The sequence below is a fragment of the Marmota flaviventris genome, chromosome 4 (genome assembly GCF_047511675.1).
Source record: "Marmota flaviventris isolate mMarFla1 chromosome 4, mMarFla1.hap1, whole genome shotgun sequence".
In the NCBI taxonomy this organism is placed as follows: domain Eukaryota; kingdom Metazoa; phylum Chordata; class Mammalia; order Rodentia; family Sciuridae; genus Marmota; species Marmota flaviventris.
In genome coordinates this window covers 115,840,802-115,860,149 of record NC_092501.1, presented here as the reverse complement: position 1 = coordinate 115,860,149, position 19,348 = coordinate 115,840,802, and positions in this window count along the sequence as shown.

The following is a 19,348-nucleotide window of genomic DNA, read 5'->3' as shown; positions in this document are numbered from 1 at the left end:
TTCATTGAATCTATGGGATAAATCAGGCAACAAACCCAGTGGGAATTAAGGAGCAGGCAGAAGCAGAGACAGGTGGTATACAGCTGATTTAGCATCTTTACAGCTGGAGTTCTCTTTAGAGCCTATTCCCCTGTAGGATAGATGTATTGGTTTTGAAGTTATGGCTTTCTGAGACCAATCTCGGCGTGGTATAGCAGAAAGTTCTTCGACTTTAAATCAGAAAGGTCTGCATCTTGCTTTCAGTTCTGACTTTATTACTTGAATAAACCTATGCAAAATATTTATATTTTTGAATTATAAGGGGAAACAAATGTTACATTGTTAGAAATGCTATGTGGTTTAGATAAAATAACAGATGTAAGTACTATGGCATACCTGCAGCTCCTCATGATGTTTTTCTCTCCCTTACCGGATGCCTGGAAGGGCTCTGGAAGAGAAAGTATCTAGGTTTCACATAGTGATTGCAGAAGAAGCAGCCATTTGATGGGAAGTGTTATCACACTGGTGGCAGGTGTGATGTCAGGGGGATCACTCAGACAGGCATTTTCTCCCAGTTCAGCAGACACTGCAACCAGCTCCAGTAACGCAGCTGGGTCCAGTACCTCATTCCTGTGGGGATGGGCATAGAGAGGTCAGTTGTAAGATGAGCTCCTCTAAGGTCAGGGGAAAGAAATCTCATGTTATTAAAGCTTACATGGAGAAGAATAGAGTGAGAAGGAGAGTGCATCTAAGTCAAACACTAGACTTAACACACATATCCATACCTAGGAAACTAAGCTCGTGTTTTGTGCGGGAATCCGTGCTGAATATTTTACATCTAATTTGACCCTTGTAACTCCTGCAAACTAAGGATGTTAATATGATTGTGTTATAGATGAGAACATTGAGCTTCACGAAGGTCAAACATCTTGTCCAAATTATACAGCCAATAAGTGGCAGTAGCAGATCTGTTTGAATCTGTATCTCCAGATCTCATTTATGATTCATTGTGATTCACTTTTGGGTTTGTAGATGGACTGAGATAATGTGTGGTTCCGATATGGAGATTCTGCTGCCAATAGACTACAGATTTATCCCGGAATTTTTACTACCCATGGGTAAATTTCTACAAGTGTAACTAGGTTATGATCTCTAATGAGCACAGTCATGAATCAGCTGAATGTGGAAAGAATATGGGAGAAAACTATTTTAGTCGTCATATGTAACATATAAGTACTTAAGACCAATCTCCAATGTGGTATAGCAGAAAGTTCTTTGGCTTTAAATCAGAAAGGTCTGCATTCTGCTGTCAGTTCAGAATTCATTACTTGCATAAACCTATACCGAGGTAAATATATAAGTACTTAGAATCACAGAAATTCTTCAGATTTATAAGATTTACTACAGAAAGCATATTCCTAGAGTAAGAAAAGTAATAAAAAGAAAAAAAATGGGTATATGGAGGAATTAAGAGTTCCATACTACAGTGTCCAGCATATAGTATTGAAATTATCTTCTTCCAAAGTTTACAATGGTGTCTCAATATCTTTTTGTTTTCCTAAAGAAATGTAAATCCCATTTCTAATGATAACTAGTGGGGGAAATCTGATTTGCTTTTAAGGAACTATTTTCCCAAGCAAGTTTGCTGGCATTCATCTACACGCTAATGAAACATGAAAGTTCAGTTCTCAACATTTAACTACTCCATGTTGACATTTGAAACCACTTTAAAGGTAAAGGGTATCATATCTGAATGTGAAGGGAATTGGAACAAGTGTGAGAGGGCTCAGACCTCAGGGCCTCTTTTCTTTAAAAAAAAAATGAGTATTATTGATATTCACTCTTTACAAAATGAAAGGTAGCGGGTGAGTGGTAAAATGAAATCTATACATCTCATAACATCAAGAGCTTTGAAGCCACCCTAAGTAAACCAAATTTGAATGAGATGAGAAGTGGAAGAAGCAAAACATCTGTTATTATATCTGAATTAGATAAGGTATCCCAAATTTCAACCTAAAATCAGAAAACCAAGAAATATAAGTAGTCAAGCACATTAATATTTTTGCCAGACAGAACTGAAGTTTCCCCCATGTCCCAGAGAAGGACTGATGTTGAGAGAAAAAGAATACATTGAGGCAAATAATATAAATCGCATATTTATTCAAATAACTTTTAGTAGGAACCCTGGTCTGTTTGCACCAGTGCATAAGAGTGGATGCATTCATCCAAGGGGTCCTGTTAGCCAAAGCACGCAATGGCCCCCCATACAGCGTGGGCAGGAGAGTCATCCAGAGGGTGAATAGCTGGGCAGAGCAGCCAGGAGGAAGCCCAGTGCTTCTCTCCATCCAGCTCCTTGACTCTGTTTCTGCACCTGAACACAAAACTCACATCCTAGCTCTTGAATTACCTTTTAAATGACAGTACAGGCACCTCAATCTCAGCTAAATCTCATTTTATGCTCATTTCACTTTACTGCAGCATTTTTTTTCTCTTTCCATGCTGCATTTTTCTTGAACAATCACCAAACTGGCAGACTCTGACTCCCTTGTCAGAAAGGAAAAGGAATTTGCCTTTCATTCGAAATTAATCTAATCAGCAGAACATTTATAAGAGCCCAAGCCAGACTTGTTTACCAATGAACAATACCTGAAGGGGAGAAATTTTAATCTCATTATAATATGACCTTCCAAAGCCTAGGACACAATTGTTTAATTCGCCTTGTTAACTCGTTGTGTTTAAAGTTTACCATGTCTTATGGTTTTCAGAGAAAATAAGAAAGCTGAAAATCACCTTCTTCTAATAAAATAGGAAGCGGGAGGTAAACCAATAATAACCTTTAAGACTGTGATGAAAATAGCCTTCCATAAAACAAGGATAAACAACATTGCAGTCTAATTTACCTCTGCATAAAATGTAAACTAGAACTCAATGTGCAATAAAATATTACTATCTTTACTGCCAGCATAATCTTAACTAATCATTTCTTACGTTATTTCTGTAGTTACAGTAAGTCATCTGCATGAGATTTGACTGAATAAGGTTAGCCCCACAACTGCAACTACTGTTGTTTTCCTCTTTTTTCATTTCAAAAATTCTTCTTTCATTAATGTTCTCACTCATTTCTAAGCTAGTCCCAAGCAGGATCAGCCCTAGTCTTTTCACAGTGTCACCAACCCAAAACAGTTTTCTTCCTAACAATCCCCTTCTTTGTAAAACACAAACACATTCTTCAGGGGCACTGTAATTATCCAAAATGAGCTTTAGTACTGCAAATTACTTCAGCACCCCTTTGATTTATCTGTAGTAAACACACTTTATAATATTTATATTCCCATTAAAATTGCCACTAATAATGAATCGACAGTACGTAAACATTTATATGATACAACATGGACAAATACCGGATGCCCCTATAATAGTTACATTCCTTGCTCTCTTCCTATCATGTTGGGGAAAAACCAAGCCTTGGCATTTTGCCATGTTTATGAAAATACCTTTGAAAATGGCTCAGCACATTGCACTTCACATTTGCAACCATTTCCTTTAAAACGATGGCATTTGTCCGCACTTATGAGGTCTGGGTTATTGCATTTTCACATTATGCATCATTACTCCGAGTAGGTGTCTTATCAGCAGCTCCAGTTGCTGGGAAGAAGATTGGAATTAAGCACTGGAAGCTTTTTATTTATTTTACATGCTTTATTCCTACAAGATTTTCTGCATATAAGCTTCTTTGTTCAGCTGAGAATTGGATACATTGCCAAGGCATTGTAAAATTTACATCTTGCTTTTTCTCCTGTATTCTTTCCAAAATTGGATTGAAAATAAAGTATAGTTTTTAATTAAAGCTCTGACCAACAATAGACTTTTTTTTTTCCCAAACAACAATTGGCATTTCTGATCGGTGGTGAGGTTTTACAAAAGCCTAATAGGACTTAGTATGATCAGCCTTCAAGCAGGTCATGTGTCAGCTAAAATCTGAGGTATTCTGACAACATTCACGAAAAGATAACCATCACCAAAGTTGATCTATGACCAACAAGGACATGAACACACCTGAAAGAAATGTGCCTTTTCCTTTTAACATCATGTAATTCAGAGCCATGTTCCTGATGACTTTAACTAAGAAACATTGAAAGAAAAGTTTATTATTTTTCCAAGTGATTTTAGAATATACTTTTGATGACTATTTTATTGCTTAGTTCAGACTATGGTCTATTTTATACCAAAGTTAAGTACAAATTTACTTTTTTTTGCCTTCAAAATTTCTTAATGATTGGAATATCCTCAGGAAGACAAGTAGCCTGATCATTTAAAAACAGGTTTAAGAAATGCAAAGATCAAAGTAAACTCTGTAATGTGATTTAAGGCTATGGGGTCAAGATCAGGGCTTTCCTATTGTTAAGTAAAGTTAGCAAACATTTTCTAACATAGGAAAAAAAGTATCTTCTTTGTGGAACTCTCAGATTCTTGAATTTATGCAACACCATAAACTTTCTCTCTCTTTCTGGAATATCTGCTTCCTGCTCCCACATTTGGGTATTAAAAATGACTTACTGGATACAAAAGAACTCAACAAATGTACATGAAATTCTTCTTAAGATCAAATGGAACAGTCATAAAAATTAAACAATATTCCACACTATAAAACTAGTGCCAGTTAATAGGAAAGGTGTGTGTTCCTTCATAAACTATTAAGAAGCAAATATAACTAGAAAATCTCTATGTTTGGATATTATGAATACATATGGTTTAAAAACACATCATGAGAGAAAATGTATCCTGAACTGAATTATGATAAAAATATTATCTATCAAATGTTATACTTTAAAACACTCTTTGAAAAGAAACATGCCAAAGGAAACAGAACCTTAAAAGCACATAAAAGGAAGACCTACTGAAAAGTAATGATTTAAGAATCTATCTCAATATATTACAAAAAGAATAGCTAGGAAAAAAAGAAGAGATTAGGAAAGAAGCAAAAAACATTGATGAATGATGATGAAATACAACATTAAATATAACACATAAGAACATGCCCCAAATTGGAAGACAAACAACAGTAATCTATACACATTTTTTTCATATATATACATATATGTACATATATAGACTGTTATCTAGAAAGTAAATAAAAATTATATATATCAAGACTAAAATAGGGTTTTTGTATCAAAAATACAGTGTAATATAACAACCATATTAACAGATAAAAGAGAAAATTATATCACATATCACATCATTGATACATAAGAAATTAATTACATAGCAGGGTGACTATATTTAATAATAATGTATGATATATTTCAAAATTGCTAGGAGAGCCAACATCTAATGTCTCAGTACACACACACAAAATGGTGAAGTGATCTATGTGTGAAACAGATCTATGTGTCTGTTTCACACATAGATCAAAAAGGCATAAATAAGGTCCTACAGATATTAAAAAGATAATAAGTATATGTTTTAAACTCAATTCTAATAGATATAAATTTTTAGGGACTTCCAAGAAAAATATAATTTATATTTTAGAAATGAATGAAAAACTTACATAAAAAATAAACTGAACCAATAATAAAATTTTCACACAAAAATGTTCACACACAAATGTCTATTAGTAGGTTCAAAGGAAAATTAATAGCACTCCTACACTCTTCCAGAGAACAATTAAATAAGATGAATTAATTCATTGTTAAAGACTGGATTATTCTGGTACAAAAAAAAAACAATAGGGAGGAAAAATATATACTGCAATCTCATTATGAACATAGATGCAGAAATCCTTTAAAATTGGCAAATTGGCCCCAGCAATTGGTTAAAAAAATCATTCACCATGACCACATTGGATTATGCTAGAAATCTATAAATACAATGCAATTTAACATTAGAAAAGCAATGCAATATTAACAACCATATAAACAGATAAAAGAGAAAATTATTTTTAAAAAGTATTTGATGAGTTTTAACATCTATTCATGATAAAAATAAAAAATAAGAATTCTTGGCAAACTAAGACTAGAATTTGATCTTCCTTAATCTGATAAAAGCTAATTCAAACAGAAAAAGAAATAAAAGCCCTGCAAGCATCTTATCAAATGGTAAGATTTTCAAAGCTTTTCTTTGGAATCAAGGGTGTCAAGTATCACCACTTCCCTTCAACTTTGTACTGAAGGGCACTGAAAGGCAGGAAGCAGAAATGAAAGACATAATGAATAGAAAGGGGAAATTAAAATTGTCATTATTCTCAGTTAACTTAATTTTATATGTAAAAAAATCAAAAACCTACACATTAAAGTTATTAATAACACTTTAGCTAGCCTGTGGGAAAAATCAGTTACATCTATATGCCAGAATTTAAAAGGTATAATGCACTGCATATTTGGAGTCACCATTTATAATAGCATCAAAATACTAAATGTTCATATATGAATCTGATATATGCAGTATTCTCAATGGGAAATTACAAAATTATGTTAAGTCCTTTTAAAGAATGCTTAAATAAAACTGAGACTGTAGCTCAGTGGTACAGCACTTGTCTAGCACACAGGAGGCCTGGGTTCAATCCCTAGTACTGAAAAAAAAAAAAAAAAAAGAACACCTAAATAAACAAAAGGATATAATATACTCATGAATTGGAGAACTTAATACTGAAAATGTCAAGTTTCACAAATATCTTAATCAAAATTCTGACTCTTTGTATGTGTGAGAAACAGGGGCGGAGAAGACTGTGTAGGTTGGCAAGCTAATTATAAAATTAATCACACAGCAGGATGACTATAGTCAATAATAATGTATTATATATTTCAAAATTGCTAAGAGAGCCAACATCTAATGTCTCATCAGGGGAAAAAATGGTGAAGTGATGGATATGTTAATTCGCTTGGTTTAATTTGTATATGTTTTATACATAGATCAATACATCGCATTGTTTGCCATAAATACATAAAATTAGTCTCTGTCAGTTAAAAATAATATTAACTAAAAGAAAGGACATGTCAGGGGTCAAAAAGAATCCAAATATTTGGGAGACAAAAAGGTGGAAGGAGTTTTTTTGTACAAGCTATTAAGAATTATATTATAGCTAGAATCTGGTAACAAGTTTTAATAATTAAGACAATGTACTTTTAGAATAGTGATAAATACCATGGCCAACAAAATACAGAAGAAATCTCAGGAACAAACATAGGCCAAAACAAAAAGAGGATTTCTAACTGAAGTGCTGGGCAGAGTGGTGGGAGGAGAATGATCTTTTCTGTCAACAGTGCTGAAATTATTGACTATTCATGTAAGAGATTATCAGACCCCTTCTTCCCACCACATGTTAAAATTATCAGACCCCTTCTTCCCACCACATGTTAAAATCATTATAACAAGGACCCTAAACCTAAGTACAAAAGTTTAATAATAAAAGTTTTAGAAGCTAATATTGGTGAGCTGCTGCAGTCCGGCTGCAGCAAAATAACCAGGGGGTGACGAGCAACTTGTGTACATTGATACAGCAGGAGTGGGGAGCCGTTTATTGTAGGACAGGAGGGGTATATATACATTCCACACAGCTTATCTTAATTAACATAAACTAGATACAGCAGTCAACCAATAAGGAATCTCCACACTTAATGGCTCCCTGGCATTACTTCACAAACCACTCCCTCTGGCAGAATGCCAGGCGCCATCTGGACTTGTTTACAGACCTTAACAGTGAGCATCTTCTTCATCTTGGTGTTTGGATAGCATTCTCAGTCAAGACAGAGTAGCAACAGTCACTAAAAAGTATTCATGACTTCTCTCTACCCAATCTAATGTGACACACTTACACACTTCTTTTTGGAAGTGTGTCACATTAGATTGGGTAGAGAGAAATCATGGGAAGGGATGGAAGAGGAAGGGGGGATAGGAAGGGCAGCAGAATAAAATAGACACTAGTATTGTTGTATGTATATACGTGACTTATGAGCAATGTGATACTGCAACCTGTACACTCAGAAAAATGAGAAATTATACCCCATTTAATTCAAAAGTATGATATGTCAAGATCATTGTACTCTCATGTGTAACTAATAAAAAAATTGTAAAATAAATAAATAAATTGCTTATAAGGTCAAAAAATTTTCATGAATCAAATTACATTAAAATTAGGAAATTCATTTCCTAACAGGTACCATAAGTTATTGTAAAATAGATTGCTATTTGATGATATAAGGAAACTGATATTATTCTAAGTGTGAAAATAGTATTGTGATTATATTTTTAAGAGATAGTATGTCAGAGTTACCTACTGATATACTTATGGATGAAACTATATAATGCCAAAATTATCTTAAAATAATTCAAAATTCAATGAAAAGTCTGGGAGTATAAATTAAAGAAGACTGTCCATGAGTTCATAGTTCAAAGTTGGATGTATAAACATTCATGTTTATGTATGTTTCAATATCCATAATAAAGACATTAAAATGACATTATAAGTTTTAAAATAGCCACATCTATAATCAGTAAAGAGTATACAACTGAAATATATAAAAACTTCTACATTCAATAGGAAAAAACTGGAAATGCAATAGAAAACTAGGCCAATGATGGAAATAGGTTCTTCAACATCAAACATGAAAAACATGTTTAAAGTAATTTATAAACAAGAAAGCACAAATTAAATGCACAATGAAGAAATATTACATACCCACCAGATAAGTTGGGGAAACTACTGATGGCGGAAGTTGGCAAAGAAAGGAAAGAATGGATTTTTTTATACATACTGTTGGGACTGTGGATTGGAATAATTACGTTGCAAAATGGTTTCGGATTATGTAGTAAAGCTGATGATACAGTTCACACAATCTAGCAATAGTACTTCTAGATACACACTCTGGAAAATGTAGACATATGTGCCCCTGCATAGATATAAAAGAATGTTATTTTGGGCTTCATACTAATACTAAAAATAGCTCAGGAGACCATCAATAGTAGAATGAATAAATAGATTGAGGTCTGTTCATTTGGTGGAATACCATATTAGGATAGAAATGCAGTCAACTGCCACATTAATGTTGGTGATATCCAACAAGCTAATTCACTAGATAAAGACCAGGTGAGTGTAAACTGCATCCGGAAGGGTTGCACACCAGGCAGTAAAACTGTAAAGACAAGCAAAGAAATATTTATCATAAAAGTCTGGATAATAACAGCCTCAGCAGGTGGGGCAGTGTGATGAGGCCGGTGCTTAGGAGTTGCTTTCAGAGTTAAGGGATATGCTGTATTTCTTGTACTGGATGGTGACTTCACAGCATTCACTTTGTAATAACTTCTTTATATATAAAATGCCATAATTTCATCTCTACATTTTTCTGTAAATCCATTATATTTCATGTGAATGGTTAAAAGAAAGAAGAGTGTTATTCCCTCCATATGGAAAAATAGCAGAATAACAAAAGATTTTTTATGAGTTTGTTTTGGGTGGGAGGTTAGGGAGGTCATTCTTGGCTACAATTTTTTGGATATGTGAGAAAGAAACTTAATAAGAAATGAAAATGAGGCATTTTTACCAATGGACATTCTGAATTATAGGATATATTTTAAGAAGTGTAGTCTTCATATTTTTAATTAATACTCTAAAGAGAATATTTCAAACCAAGTTAGTAATTGTCTTGAAGAAAGACTTGCTTTAGTAAAGAAGAATAGTTGCCAACTTAGCTATCAACCTAAATAAAATTGTAAGTACTTTGTCTCTATTTTCTACCATTAAGTTTCCTAATTTCCTAATTAATGTAATTTGGATTGGTAGAAGTGTTCCACGCCTGTGTGTGTGTGTGTGTGTGTGTGTGTGTGTGAATATTATTTCCTCTCCTTCCTTTCTCACACAATAAGAATATGATTTTGTATTGACTGTCCTGTTGAAAAGCCCCAAACAAATTTTATAGTATGCTCAGATCTCCAAAATAAAATGCCATAGAGTGAATTATTCCAATAACAGTAATTAATTTTCTCAAGATTCTGGAGACTGAAAGTTCAAGATCAGAGTGTCAGTAGGTTTGCCTTCTCCTGAAACCTCCTTTTGGCTTATAGATGGGTCATTCTTTCGGTGTGTCCTCTCATGGTATTTATTTGTTTGTTTGTGCTTTCTCTTCTTACAAAGATACCAGTCTTATTGGATCAAGATCTTACCCTTAAGAATTTCTTACCTTAATTACTTCTTTAACCACTCTGTCTATAAATAGTCATGTTGGGGATTAGCGCTCCAATGTGTGAATGGGAGGCACAGTTTAGCTCATAAAATCAGCTTTTCCCTTTGGTGATATTATACTGAGTCATTCTTCAGAGTCTCCAATCTACTCCAATATATTTTAAGGTTGATAACTTCATAGCATTGCTCAGAAAATGACAAATCATAAGACCTATCATCTAGTTCCCTCCCCTTTCAATTGAAAAATGGCAAATTATATATTTAAATAGAATATGTAAATGGAATATAAAACTTTTGGAATTTCTACTGAAGACTGAATGCTCGCAGTTCAGAAGGAAGCAGTTCAGAAGGAAGCAGGGAGGTGATGGGCGATAAGGCATTTGCTACAACTCTTCCTGAAGACTTCAGGAGGCCTTTCATTCCACCTTTTCCAAAGGCCCATATTAGGTCGACCTGCTTTTTCTTTCTGATACACGCTTTGGATAATGGTAGTAGCCCTTGAAAGCAGAATCCCATTTTTATACAAGAGGGAAGAGAACACACAGATAAAGGACTGTAGATCCCCATCCGTGGCCAACTCAGGACCCACATCTTCTTCATCTCATGCCTCCAGACTCTCTGCACTCACTCCCATCTCTTCTGTTCTGAGTCACTTTCTGAAAAGTAACTCTAATCATGTCATTCCTCTGCTTAGCTATTTGAGCATTTTACTATTTCCCACAGACTCAAGTATGAATTTGATAGTTTGCAATACAGACGTAATCAGACGCCACCTTTTGCAGCCCTATTTCTGGCTGCTGTACTCCACACATGCTCTGGACCAGCAGCATGGAACTCCTCAGCAGCCTCCAGGATCATTTATATTTTGCCTAGAATTCTCTTTTCCTCTCTCTGTGCTCAGGACACTACATATCTGTAAGACCCTGCTTAAAGGTTATGAGATGCCTCCCTACTATCCAAGCAGATCAGTCTCACTCCATGCCCTCACAGTACAATATTATTATCTCAATTTTAGTGTTCATGGTATTATACCGTAATTGCTGATTTATATCCAAGTCTCAGCCTCTGGGCATAAGCAACTTGAACACTTCCCTTTGTACACATTTTCAGTCTCAGTTCTTCATATGATAGCTCACTAAATATTGTTTCATGTATAAATGAAGGTATTCTTTTATTATTTCAATAATAGATACATATAATAAGCACTGTATGAATATACGAGGGTTTACTATATATAATTATATATATATTTTTTTTATTTATATATGTAATTATATATATACATATATATGTCTGAGATTAAAATTCAAGAGATGCTTGGTATGTCATATATATTGTTTAAAATATTACAGTTATTTTAACTTATTCTTTTTAGAATAAATCACATTTACAGAAGCACATTTATAAAAGGCTGGTGAAGACAATGCCACATGTAATAAATATAATTGTTGTTTTTGTTCTTGTCAGTGAACACTTATTAAATACCATTGTTGTGTACCTCTGGGTACACTGGTATGACTAAATCTGATGTCTGGTGTACACTCAAGGAACTTGTATTTCTTTATTTATTATTTTTTAATTTTTTTTATTATTAGTTGTTCAAAACATTACAAAGCAAGGAACTTGTATTTCAAATGGAAAGACAGACACCAAACAATTTACTACATAATAATTATTTAACTAATAACTCATTAAGATCTGTAGTGGAGGAAAGAAAGATGTGATGTTATGAAAATACATCATGGATAATTTGTCCTAACCTGGGAAAAAATAATTAAGCAAGAATTTCTTAGAAAATGGTATATGAGTTGCATTTCAAGGCAGTGAAGGAGTGACAGAGAGAGAGGAAGAGAAAGGAAGTTAATTAAGTCATTGTATCCAAACTACGGTTAAGTGCAGATGACATGAATTATTATTACACAGTGTATTTGTTTTAATAACTTTTTAATTATTATAAATAATCAGTTTTATTTTTCACTTATTGTAATAGCATTAGATTTATTTTTCTAATATATTAATCATTGTTACAGAAGTGATTTATTCAAAGGAAATTAGTAAAATAAAGACAGACATGGAAAAAAATAAAGATATACAAATGAGTGGTGACACTTGAATCAAATGTATGAAATATGATATGTCAAGAGCTTTGTAATGTTTTGAACAACTAATAATAAAATAAAATAAATAAAATTGGTACCATTTACTTAAAAAGTTTTCTAGCATTCATTAATAAAACCCTATGTTCCTTCACTTTCCTTTAAAAAAAAATGAGTGGTGACAAATTCCAAACAATACAAAGAAAGAGAGGAAAAGAATTTCAAGTAAATAAAGAAAATGTGTGAAGGTCTTAATGAAAGAATTCGACACAGAGAAAATGAGAGAAGCCCTGTGTGAATAAAGCTCTAAGGGTTAAAGCATGGTGCTGGAGGATGAGAATCAAAGTTATAAAAGAAGAAGGTTTTTGTGGAACACTAATATGGAAGAGGTGGAGAAACAAATGGCAGGAAACTGAGAAGGAATAAGCAGGAAGGCAGAACCCGAATCCTCCCAGCCAAGGAGAAAAGGGTTTCAAGAAGAAGGTAATGGCCAACTGTGTCCAACAATGCCAAAAGATCAAGGCAAACACGACAAAGGATCAATTGTATTTGACAACATGTGTGTCATTCCTATCTTGAGCCAGAGAAGTGACCATGCCTCAGTCTCTGATATATCTTCATCTGGATTTTTGTTGAATGGAAAACTTGGTTAGCAGCAGATAAACCTTGGTCTGTCTAGGGCCCAGGTTTTCAGAGAAAGGTATTCTTCAAAGTCATTTTTCTGGAAATGGATTGCATGAAATAGTCACAATTTCTTGTTTCACTGATTATTCAAGCTTTCCTTTGGTGACAAAACGAAATTTCTCTACTTGTCTTTCTGGAGTTCAGATTTCTCTTCTCTCCATAGGGATAACTATACTTACAGCACATAATTTTTTCTCAAGTATAAGAATAAGGTGCCACCACAGCCTGGCTTATACATGGACTTCTCAGTGGCTTGGACTCTTATTCAGCTCCAACAGGACTCTCTTCTCTCTGCACTCTATCCACTCCCCTTTAATCCAACAATAAAATCTAAGTTTAAACATGAACCTCAACATCACAAACTTACCCACTGGTTTATAAAACCAGTCCCACATAGAATCAGCATTGGACTAAAAAGCCAATTGTTGGGCATCATCCAGTTCTAGAAATAATCAGTTCCCAATAAAATACCTAAAAAAACATATATGTGGACAAGGAGTTCATGTTCTCAAAAAGGCCGATCCTTTAAAACAAACTGTAGCTCCATGAGACTCATGAAATTCTATTTCCTGAGATTAACATTCAAGAGATGCTTGATATGCCATAAACATTGTTTAGAATATTACAGTTATTTTAACTTATTCTTTTTAGAATAAATCACAGTTACAGAAGCACATTTATAAAAGGCTGGTGAAGACAATGCCACATGTAATAAATAGAATTGTTGTTTTTGTTCTTGTCAGTGAACACTTATTAAACACCCACTAGGTACTGGAGCTAATGGAAATGAATATGAATTAACACATTTCTTCTTCAGAAAGACATTTTTCAGTGACTTTAGTCTTTTTTTTTCTCCTAGTATTTGGTGTAGGCAAATAAAACTGACTACATCACATTAGAAATCAATCCGTTACCAAACATAATTTTTTTGCAACAGCAAACATTTTTAGATTATATGAACACATGCACACACACACACTAAAAGCATCTGAAATATTCTATTATTCTAAATGTACTCTCTGACTGAGCCTAGTATGCCAGCCTGAAGCAAATTATTATAGCCTAGCTATTAACTGCTAAAAATAGGGAGCTAAAATGGAAACACTTGGAGACTGAAGAGTGGACAAAACTGCTGTCTCCATAAAGGCACAACAATGAGACACATTTATATAGTTTGCCATGTCATGGTAGGGGGTATATATGGCGCCACTTCTGCCTTATGACACCAATCTGGACTTCTGGTTCAATTTTTTCCCCCCTTTCATTATAGGATTGGGAAAAAAAATCTTAATAAATGTCTCTTTCTCTTTTCTCCTCTCTGGCAATTCTCAGGTCAGATTGCTCCTTTAAGGATGTACCAAAAAAAATGATGGCAACATTTGTTGAAGCAGAACTTATGAGTAAAAATTGCTAAAGTGATCTGCAATGAAAATGCCAGAACTGTGACCCTTGGCAATTTTGCAGAGCCCTTGTTGAGTGACTGTATATGTGAGTGCACATTTTCTAATGCAACTCAGTGGGTTCTGACCATTTTCCAGAGTGTAACACTATTTCCTTTGAGCTTGGGCCAGGGCTATAATACACTGCCTTCTAAATTTATGTTATAAGACTGCTGTTTGCTATCTTGTGATTAGGTAGGTCAGTAGAATTTGTTGCATATCCATTAGACATGCATAAGAATTTAAGTAAGTCATTTTGTATAGTGCAATATTGTTAAAAGAAACTTGTAAAACATTAAAATATGCTCTTTAGCTTACAGACTTCAAACCAGAAGCACAATAGGCAACTTCAAATTCATCTGAAATCACAAAGAGATGATAAAGAACTGAGTGACCTAAAACATACCTCTATTTTAAATTAAGGCATAGTTTTCATATACTAAATTACACAGACCTTAAGTGTAGATACATGCATGTGTGCAATCGACAAATCTATTATAATAAAGAACACTGCTATATCCCAGAGAGTTCCTGCTGTACCCCTTACCACCCATTCCTTCCCCACCTTCTCCCTACCTGAAAGCAATCACTGTTGATTTATTTTGCCATCTATCAGCTTTGCCTGTTACAAAATTACACTACGAAATTGTAAATAAACATGTTTGTGATTGATTTCTTTCTTTCAGTGTAATGTTTTTCAAAGTAATCCATTTGTTTACATGTATCAGCAGTTCTTTTATTTTACTACTGAGCTGTATTTTATTGTCAACATTCCAGTCATTTAGCCCTCCTCTTGTTAATGAACATTTGGATTGTTTCCAGTTTAGAACTATTATAAATGGAAACTGTTATGAACATTCTTGAACAAGTATTTTTGTCAATGTAGGTCTTAATCTTTGTGGATAAATATCCAGCTGTAGAAATATTCAGTTGTTGGGTAGGTAATTCCAATTTTAAAAGATATTGCAAAGTAGATTTCCCAATCATGTGCATCAATTTTACATATTTTTCCCCAGTATATGAAGGTTCCAACTGTTGTAACTATGTGCCCATTTTTAGTCTGTCAGCCTTCAAAAATTTAGTTATCCTAGTCAGTATATACTAACATTTCATTGTAGTTTCAGTTTCCATCGGTATAGAGATCAACGATATTGAACATGTATTTATATATCATTTGTTTATCTTTCTTTATAAGTGCCTTTTCAAGTTTCTAGTCTATTAATTAAAATTGTGTTGTTTCATTTTTTTTAAAAAAATGAATGATTTATGAAATTTCCTTACATAGTCTGATGTAAGTTCATTGTCAGGTACATGTATTACAAATATACTCTCCCAAACTTAGGTTTTTGATGAATAAGAAATTTTTAATGTGCCAGTTATCATTATGGCATTTCAGTTATTATAGTTTTTAGTTTCAAAATTCCCAAAGTTTCAATTTCTGTAATAGGATTTCTCATCTATCTAAGCATTATGGTTATCTTTCCTTTAACTTCTTTTTTTGAAGTATTTATTGGTTTTATTGGTAAATCATAATAACACATGATAATGAAATTTGTTGCTACATATTTATACACACACACAATATAACAATACAGCTTGGTCAATTGCATTTCTCAGTTTAATTCCTAAAAATATTTAAATTGCTATTTTAATATCTTTGCTAATTCCAACATCTCTATAATCTCTGGGTCTATCTATATTATTTTCCCCCTACTTATGAATCACGTGATTTCTTACTTCTGTGCATGTATAGGAAGGCTTTATCTTGTGCCAAATATTGTGGATTTTATGTTGAGTATCAGATTTTCAAATTTCTTTTCTTTCTCTGTCTCTTTTTTTTCTTTTTTGCCTTCCTTTAACGAGAACTACATGTTATTCTGTCAGGAAATTAACTTTGTAGTAGATTATCTTGATTTTAAAGGTAGGTGTATATTATTTCTTACTCCAAATTAGCCATACTCTTAAAAATAGAAACTTTCAGGGACTTATACAAAATGTCCATCATGTTCTGCAATACTCTAGCTGGTCACAACTCCTTCAGAAATGTGACCTCTGGAACCTATACTATGTCTCTCTAGCTTCGCTGAATCTTTCTCTGTGCACTCACAGCTTAATATTTAGCCAAAAACGTAAAAACAGTGCCCTGAGAAGATTTCCTTCTTGAATCACTTCTTTCTTTGTGCTTCCTTGTCTTACAAATTCCAACCTACCCAATGTCTCTGAAGTCCAATCTCTGCCTCCTGAATTCAGCAGCCTCTTCTTGGCTTCCATCTCCCTGTTTTGCAATCTGAAAACAGCCTCCAGGCAGAGAGTCATGGTGACCATGGGACTGGTTTTATGAGTTTCCTGTCTCTCTGACATCACATTCCAGAATTGCTTCTTGTTGAATGCTGTTCTATATTGGGCTGAGTATGATAGCTGTTTATGATGAGCAATCTATTCCAGTGGCAGTTACTCTGTCATGGCTGCAGTACTGTTCCCAAGATCCGTTATTCATGGATGCTAGTGAGAATCCAATAAGAATCTCAAAGATTTTATATTTTTTAAAAAATAAAGATTGCATTCTTTAAAAAAAAATTCTGCTTCCTTAATAGTAAATTCATTGATTTTATCAACCCCACTGCATCACAGGATTCCTCCACATTAAGAACTTCACTTTAGTAGATTTTCAAATATAATATAAGCAAATTTAAAGAATGCACTTATTATGTAAGAAGAACCAAAAAGATCATATACATCCAGGAAAAAAAATGAGATGTGATTTTTAGAAATTAGATCTGACCTGAGCTATATATGACATTGGATTCCACTTATTTTCCTCCCTTGATAGAGCATTTCATAGATAGGCATTTATATATCCAAAGTTGATATATAACTTGACCTTTTATAATTTAAACTAGAAATATCCCAAGTTTTCTTTCTGTCTCACATTCTGCTTCCCTGTGTACCACTCCTGACCTATCCACCCTTACACATATACTCACTCACTCACAGATGCACACTAGTTGGCCCTGTGAGAACAGACCCTCACTGCCTTTGCCAAGGACATAGATACGGGTAACATAATTTGAATGAATGCCACTTCTAATATCACTATCACTTTTTCACCATTCCATCATAGTTTAGTGTCAGCTGCTTTTTGCGACATGGTATAGATTTTTAAATAAAGACAAATACAAAACAATTTTGATAGATCATATTTAAATCATTCAAACAGTAGGATGATCTCTGGATCCAAATACGAATCCTATGTGTACATAAATGCTCTTCATCTCTTTTCTTCCTCTGACTCCTGATTTTGTTATGGTGGCTGGTGAGGGTGGAGGTGGGCTAGGGAGCAGCATTGGTTCCAGACAGTATATAAAGCCTCCTGGACAGAGGACAAAATATAACTGCATCGTGTTAGAGGAGAAAATAGCTAAAATTCAAAAACTCTTTTACTAAGAAACCTTCAAAGGAAGAAAAGAATAGAGTGAAAAATGAGCTGAAGCAAGAGCAGCTGAGGCAGAGCACTTAAAAAAGAGATCAGGGCTGAGGAATCCCTTCATCTAGTTTAAAGTCAAAATGACTCACAGTGAAGTAGACCTTTGAGTGTAAAGAAGTGGACTCATTTCACTAAACTTATTTGTGAAAATGAGGAAAAGGAGGCAGGATGACGTTGTCCCAACCTGTCATATACTATTAATCTTAGTAACATAAGGCTGATCACCCAACTTGAAATGCTACAATAAGCCCCTTGTCTCCCTCTCTTGGTCAGCTCGCTGTCTTTATTTCAGGGGGTATGCCAGATGTCTATTTCAGCCCTCCATCTATAATCTACCTATGATGCCTCCTGAACCTTTTTATGGCCTGAGCCAGGTAAACAAAAAGAGTGAATGAGGAAAGGTTTAAGAGGGTGAGGCTAACAGAATTTAAGTAAACTCTGAATTCAGAGAGTAAGAAAGTGGCCAAGGCAGAGTTCACACTCAGGTCTCTCTGTGGCTCCACGTTGTGGTTCTTCTATCATGCCTTACTTTCTGCCCTTGGGTTCTAAATATTTTGGAATGGGAATACGATCTGTGTGGGTGGCTGATGTTTGTACAAATTGGCTTTCCAGACTAAACACTGGCTTATGTTTGTATAAAGTCTTTCCAAAGCTAAACAATGGCTTACATTTATACAAATTGTACAAATTGCAGTGTGTGTTGTGAGTCAAGGTCACATTTGTTATTCTTTAGCAGCTTTTCGTCAAAGATAATGGTTATTAAATGAAATTGAAGATTGACTCTGATCAGGTTGTATAGCATCTAATACAGTATCTGGTTCCAAGTGTCCACAACTGAATAGTGCTTTTATAAAGTTACTAGTGAATGAAACAGTTTGCCCCCCAAACTAATCCCTCTTACTACCCAGGGAAAATTAAGATCCCATTATTTATTTAAAAACGTGTTGAAAGAAATGTAAAAACACAGAAATCCAGAAAGATATTATTTGTTACTACAAAACTACATTGTCTAAGAAGTTCTGTCAGCCTGGATTTTCACTGAGGGAGACACAATATTGATGGTAATAGTAACCAAGAGTGGATCCAGAGCTATTATTAAGCCAACATACATTGTTAGGGCAGTATTAATTGCTAAAATATTTAAGTAGTCCCATTCTGATAAGTAAATAACAGTAGCAATAATCAGGTATAGGTATTAATAATGTAATTCCAGTACAGATGGTGCTATAGTTTAGATCTTAAATGTCCTGTAAGGGCCCAGGTCTTAAATGTTCAGTTGCCAGCCTATGGTGCATTTATGGACCCTTTAGAAATTAGGTCACTGGTGGTGTGCTTTGAAGGAATATTGGGACTCCAGTCCCTTCCTCTTCTCTATTTGTTAAACTTCCTAACTGCCCAAAGGTAAGCAGCCTCCTTCAACCTACACTCCAGCCATAATGTACTTACTGTGCAGACACAGGTCTAAAGGAACAAGGCTATGTGGCTATGG